This window comes from Crotalus tigris, unplaced genomic scaffold (genome assembly GCF_016545835.1).
Source record: "Crotalus tigris isolate CLP2741 ecotype Arizona unplaced genomic scaffold, ASM1654583v1 scf7180000017601.7605149639:7615979, whole genome shotgun sequence".
NCBI lineage: Eukaryota > Metazoa > Chordata > Lepidosauria > Squamata > Viperidae > Crotalus > Crotalus tigris.
Genome location: NW_024096505.1, coordinates 4,934,041 through 4,940,671, shown reverse-complemented (window position 1 = coordinate 4,940,671; position 6,631 = coordinate 4,934,041). Strand labels below are relative to the sequence as shown.

Below are 6,631 nucleotides of genomic sequence, written 5' to 3'. Positions count from 1 at the left end.
CACCTATTTATGATTTCAGTACAAATACATTTCACCCCATTAATCACAATAATCACAACTACTGGAAGTGTTCTTTCCTAGATTCAATGGGCAGTGTATATTTGTGTGGGTTTTTTTTAAGCAGAGATAGGGATCTCTGGTTTTCCAGTATAGATGAACAGCAGCACCAACAGCAGTATAAGTGTGACAAATAGTGAAGGACTATGAGAATCTAATACAGCAAAATCTGAAGAATTGCTTGCCATCCTACCTGTAAAGTAGGAAAATTCAAATGTGAAATATTTGCACATTGTACAGAAAGTAAAGTATATACACCTTCTCTCCCATGGATAAAATGCAATAGCAATAGGCCAATCTTGTATGATTTAAATAGTTCTAAAAATATTGATGTGTTACTTGACATTCAAGAAAAGCTATTACAATAGGCATTTACATATTATTGGGTAAATATATATACCCAAACACAAAATTTATAATAGAAAAGATTAGACAATAAGAAGGCTCCCTCCCTCATTTTTAAGAGAACCTATATGAGTCCAGAAAGATATAAAAATGTTAATAGCAGAAAGTAGTTTTTCTTGTTAAATAAGTAAATAAAAATATTAAAATGGTATACAAATATAATTTGTATACAAATATAATTCAGAATTTGATCAGTTTATTTAAATAGTGGTGATCTGAAGAATAGAAAGGTAAAGTAAGGTAAGGCTTAGTTTATATGTATTATATACAAAGTTGCTTCTTCGGTTGTACTATGGGTAACAACTTTCTTTGAATCCATAATTTAACATCACTATTAATATCTTTTCAAAATGTGAAAAGACCCTACATAAAAGTTGCCACCATGTGAGTCAGACTTGTCACCTAAAGCTCCCTCAGTGCAAAAATACTTTTCATTTGTTCCTTTGAACATAGAAATACAGATAGTTCTTGAACAGCTAGATATTTAAGTCAAATAACCATTCCCAAATCCAGAAGGGCTGTAATTCTGGCTAGACCGAATGCCCATCCAACAGCTACTTTGAAGGGAAATTATGGAAATCCCAGCTGAACAAAGACTGCCCTGTGGTAAAGGAGTTCTTGAAATATTAACCTACATTTGTTACTTTGCCCTTATTATAAAAATGCTTAGTTCCGCATTAAACTCTCAAGCTGTGTAGATCCATTTTATTTAGTTGTTACTGTCTGATTAATGTGACTTTATTTCTCTGACCATGGCTATGATTTGTGTTGCTATTGGTAAAAATATCAGTCTAACCCAGCGGTTCTCAACCTATGGGTCGCGACCCCATTTGGGGTCGATCGACCATTTTTCGGGGGTTGCCAAAGGCGGTGATCCGCCATTTTCTCCCCTCCAGGGGCGGCGCCGTGCATGCGCACCACGCATGGGGGTGCCCCGCCCCCATGCGCGCCGCGCATGCGCATAACGTTTGTGTGACGGGGGTCGCCATCACACAAACGTTGAGAACCGCTGATCTAACCACATGTTTTATCATCATTAAATTTTATTGTGATTTTTATTTGTTGTCTCAGAATTTTTCTTTTTGCTTTGGAATTTGTTAATGATGTAATATGGTTTACTTACTACTATGAGTGTGGACTTAGGAATCCCATCAAGGCAGGGAGCTTATTAAGTTACAGATTACTGCTATGTTCTCTGAAAGATTGCAATCAATTATTCCAGATTTTAAAAAGAAAAAAACACCTTCAGTTACCAATGTTTGTATCAGTAATTCATGAAAAATGTTGATAATGGAAATTCACACAAGTATAATATGACCCAGCATAATAAAACACTAGACTAGAACCAGGCCACTTTAATAATATTGAGGTAGTTGTTTATCCACAGCCTACAGAAAAGTTCATTGTGGTTTAACAAAGAGAAAAACATTCCTGTCCAGCCATTCTATGTATTATATTTAAATATATGGTTCTAAAGCAGTGGTTCTCAACCTTCCTAATGCCGCGACGCTTTAATACAGTTCCTCATGTTGTGGTGACCCCCAACCTCCCATCCAGCTGGCCAGGGGGTATCAAAAACTTGACCAAAAAAAAAAGGAAAAAATGGGAAAGTATAGGTAGTCCTCGACTTACAACAATTCGCTTAGTGACTGTTTGAAGTTACAACAGCTCTGAAAAAGTAAATTATGATCATTTTTCACACTTATGATTGTTGCAGCATCCCCAGGGTCATGTGATTTACATTAGGATGCTTGACAACTGATTCATACTTACGACGTTCACAGTGTCCCAGGGTCACGTGATCAATGGCCAGGGGGCATGGCCAGCTGATCACTCAGGTTGCAGAGTGCCTGTAGGGGGGAAATCTGTGGGTCTCTGGGATGGGACTGGGGTGGGTTCCTACCTTCCTTCCTTCCCTTCTCTCCCCTTGTCCCTTCCTTCCTTCTTTTCTTCCTTTCCTTCACCTCCCTCTTAATCTCTTCCTCCTTCCCTCCCTCTCCCATTGTCCCTTCCTTCTTTTCTTCCTTTCCTTCACCTCCTTTAGTCTCTTCCTCCTTCCCTCCCTCTCTCCCATTGTCCCTTCTTTCCTTCCTTTCCTTCACCTCCTTCTTAGTCTCTTCCTCCTTCCCTCCCTTTCCCATTGTCCTTTCCTTCCTTCTTTCCTTCCATTCCTTCACCTCCCTTAGTCTCTTCCTCCTTCCCTCCCTCTTTCCCATTGTCCCTTCTTTCCTTCCTTTCCTTCACCTCCTTCTTAGTCTCTTCCTCCTTCCCTCCCTCTCTCCCATTGTCCCTTCCTTTCCTTCACCTCCCTTAGTCTCTTCCTCCTTCCCTCCCTCTTTCCCATTGTCCCTTCCTTTGTGGATGGAATGGGTGTGGCCTACTGGGGGCGTGGCCAGTTCTACATCATTCGCGTCAAGGGTGCCTGTGGGGGCCTGGGCAGGAGTGGGACAGATCTGAGAGTCTCTGGCAGAAGGGGGTGGGACTGGGGCAAGTGCCAAGATGGCCATCACAAAATTGTACATTGGCTCCTAGCTGGCCTGGGCCAGGGCCAAGGCAGCGGGGGCCGTTCCCTCACTGTTTCCAGGATAGCTTCGTGGGCCGCATCCGGCCCCTGGGCTTTTGTTTTACATGTCTGATGTAGAGTGTATTGCAGTATTCCAGTCATAAGGTAATTAAGGTGTTAATGACCAATTGAAGGGTGTCCCAGTTAAGGAAAGGGCACAACTGGTGTACAATATGATCCTCCTGGCCACATCTGCCACTTGCTGATTGAGCAGTAGCTGTGAGTCCAAGAGGACCCCCCAGATTGCACGCCTGCATTGGAGAAATGCAATCTTATCTACGACCGACTGTGAAAATGGCACACAGCCAGACCCACCAAGTCTTATCAGCATTGAGCCAAAATCTGTTCCTTTTTAGGCAGCCTCTCTGGGGTTAGTGCATTGAGGTAGACATAGATAGCAATTTTATAATAAGCTATATATTTTATATTTTAATTCCTAGTAGACCCTCGAGTACTTTAGTAGGGTGGAACAAAAATAAGTAATAACTTTTCAGACCTTCAAAATTTTGTTTCTTTTATTTTTTAGAATCAAAGTATATATATATACAGAACATTACAAAAACATATTCATAGTATGAGTATACCAGTAGGTTATATCATAAAAAACCCATATATTCCTATATTTCAAAAAATCATCTATTGTACTCAGAATTATTCCAAATATCCTGCCACCACAAGAATCTAACACAAGTTCTTTTGTATTCAGAAGAGAACAAATATGCTCCCCGAATATATTCCAGAGACTACAATTAACACACTGTTCACAGTATATGGTAATTGTTGGGGGGGGGGAATCAACGTTTTTCTGTCCTTGTCTGCAACATAATTGTTGCTATTTATACAACAGTTTATGTCAGTGGTGGGATTCAAATATGTGAACAACCGGTTCTCTGTGTGGATGCAGCTTCTGGAAGTCCATTCTGGGGCTGGGCAAGAAAACATTAGCTGCAGTTCTGCTGAACTGGTGCAAACTGGCTGAATCCCACCACTGGTTTATTATTGATTTTAATATCTCTGTATAAAACTTATGGCACCAACTTCAAATAAGTCTGGGCGGCTTACTTTTTTAAAAAAAAGTAGGAGAAATAAATACAAAAAAGAAACAGAACGCAAAGTGTAACGTTTCTGTCGCTATTCAATGTGTCATAAGACCGGAAATAGAGCAGCTGTGTTTAGAGACACCTATTTAAAATTTTACAGGTCGATGCTGTCAACCTCACGCAGGGCTTTTTTTGTCACGCAACGCCCAGAACGGAGTTCCGGCACCTTTTTTGGATGGAACCTTGTAGGGTAGGCAAGGCGGGTTGTATGACATGTGTGAGTTCTGGCACTTTTTTTTTTTTTTTTTTTTTTTACAAAAAAAGCACGGACCTCACCTATCGAGATCTGACTTCAAAAACTACCGCAGTTCTACCAAAACAGCTTTCCACAGTCTCCTATTCCAACAGTAGATGGCAACCTAACAAAAGCCCAGAGACACGCTTTACGAATGTACCATCTTTCCGGGGAGGGTCGGCGTGTCTTCGTGGCCAAGTGCAAGCGAGTGGGTCTTCGCATCATTAAATTAGGAATAGGAACGATACACATATAACAGACTTCCTTACGACCTTTCAAAGATAATGATGGCCACCACCTTTTCCGCCTCTCCCTGGCCCCTCCTGAAAAATGGTACTTGCCCAACCTGGCCGCGGAAGAGAGAAAGAGAAGCGTGACGTCCCCAAATCCGGCCACCCTTGCGACGCGCTGTTCCGTACTGTACTCCGCTTTTTCCTCTTCCACCTCCTCCTCCTGCTGCTCCCTCCCACTTACTGTATTTTCCGACTGTTGCCTCAGTCCCGCCCAGCCGTGGGACACGTCGCCCCTGCAAAGAGGAATAGCTGTAGAAAGGGAAACTACGGCGGCAACCCTTTTCGGACGGTGAGTCGGAAAGAAAGCTGGGCAGTTGCAAAAGGTGCTGTTTGCTCTTCTTCTTTTTTCTGAAAGGCCGTCTGCGAGATTTATTAGCGTGGTGAGAGACGGGACTCTCTTACCCCCTCGCGTTCTTTTTCACGCGGAGAGCCCTTTTCCCCAGCGAGCAAACCCCCTCTTATCGTTCTGGGAAAATGCGTCGCCCTCGTTTCGAAGCGTTACTTCCCCTTATGGGAGCAGATGTTATCTCAACCCTTGCCAGATGCTCCAAAAGACCAAACAAATGGACAAGGAAGGAGATCTTTGGCGTCCCTTTTCTAAACCTGAGCTCCAAAATCGTCCAGGTTGTTGCAACACATATGTATAAACCCTTCCATTTCTTGCCTTTTGTTGTTTGGATACACGGGTTGGCGCGTCCGGTGGTTCCGAGATTATACTGTGTGCCTCCTGACGTGCCTGCTGTTTGTGGTCGGTTTGTCTGTGTAACAGCTGTTGGGTTTTGTTTGCTTTGTAGTTAGCAGCAGCCTGTCACAGAGGAGAGGAAAGCTCTTATTGCATAATGAGAGCATTGTTTTTTTTTTTAATCTTCTTTGCCTTATGTACACACCATTGTTAGCTGCATAATTTATTTTGAAAACCTATTGGAAATGTTGAAGTTGTTTGAAGAAAAAAAAAATCCAAAAGTCCATTAAGCCAGCTCTTTGGAAGATGTGATTTCTTCAGGGCAATGGATCACTGTTTCCTGGGTGTAAGCAAAATGGACTAAAGTGGGCAAAGAAAATAAAATATATTGCAATACCATTTAGATGTTAAATTATTGATCAGCTATTATTCATGAAATAGCACTTCTGTCCTTCAACCAAAACTTCTATTTTAAATGTTGTTGCGAAGTTGTGTCCAATCCATGGACAATGTTCCTCCAGGCCTTCCTGTCTTCTACTATCTTCTGGAATCCATTTAAGCTCATGCCTACTGCTTCAGTGACTCCATCCAGCCACCTCATTCTCTGTCATCCCATTCTTCTACTGCAGGGCTTTTCAACCTTTTCACCGACTGTACCACTTTTAGGTTATGGCAATATTCGATACCACCTAGCAAGGTGTCAAAAACTTGATAACAAAAAAAACCCTGTTCAAAGTTGCAATTGCACTGAAATGACTTATGACTATTTTCACACTTATGACCATTGCAGCACGCCCAGGGTCATGTGATTTATATTTGGATGCTTGGCAACTGATTCACATTTATGATGATTACAGTGTTCCAGGGTCATATGATCCCTTTTTGCAACCTTTTGACAAGCAAAGTCAATGGCAGGGCTGCCAGTGGCCAAGTGCTAAGGTGGGACTTCCTTCCCTCCCTCCCTCCTTCCCTGCCTCCCTCTTTCTCATGCCCACCTCCTTCTGAAGGAAGAATTTGGACCCCCCCCCATATTTTCTCTCTTCCATATATTCATCAAACAAGGAAAAGCCTCTAGAGACAGAAAAGTGAAGCTGCTGAGGGAACAAGCTTAAAAAGGCACATTCCCCTTTAAGAATTAGCTAGAATTGGCTAGAAAGGAAAGATAATGAGCCCAGCTGTCACTTAAGGAAGAAAAAAAATGTAGTAAGTACTACATTTGACTGACTCCACATCCTCCCCAGGCTGCTTCTTTTTTTTCCTCTCTCCCGCCCATACTGCCTCCTTTTATAGCTTATC

At 42.1% G+C, this 6,631-nt stretch overlaps 1 protein-coding gene across 3 annotated transcripts in view; it reads left to right on the top strand.

Moving 5' to 3' along the window:
- The first annotated feature begins 4,809 nt into the window (after nucleotides 1-4,809).
- DOP1B (DOP1 leucine zipper like protein B) overlaps nucleotides 4,810-6,631 on the top strand; it is a 49,418-nt gene continuing 47,596 nt past the window's right edge. Inside the window, exon 1 of one of the 3 annotated variants that reach the window (XM_039370066.1) lies at nucleotides 4,810-4,942. The gene's annotated coding sequence lies outside the window, so the exon portion shown is untranslated. Of the gene's footprint in view, nucleotides 4,977-6,631 lie in introns of all 3 variants that reach the window. The other 2 variants (XM_039370060.1, XM_039318410.1) reach the window with 2 other exon arrangements.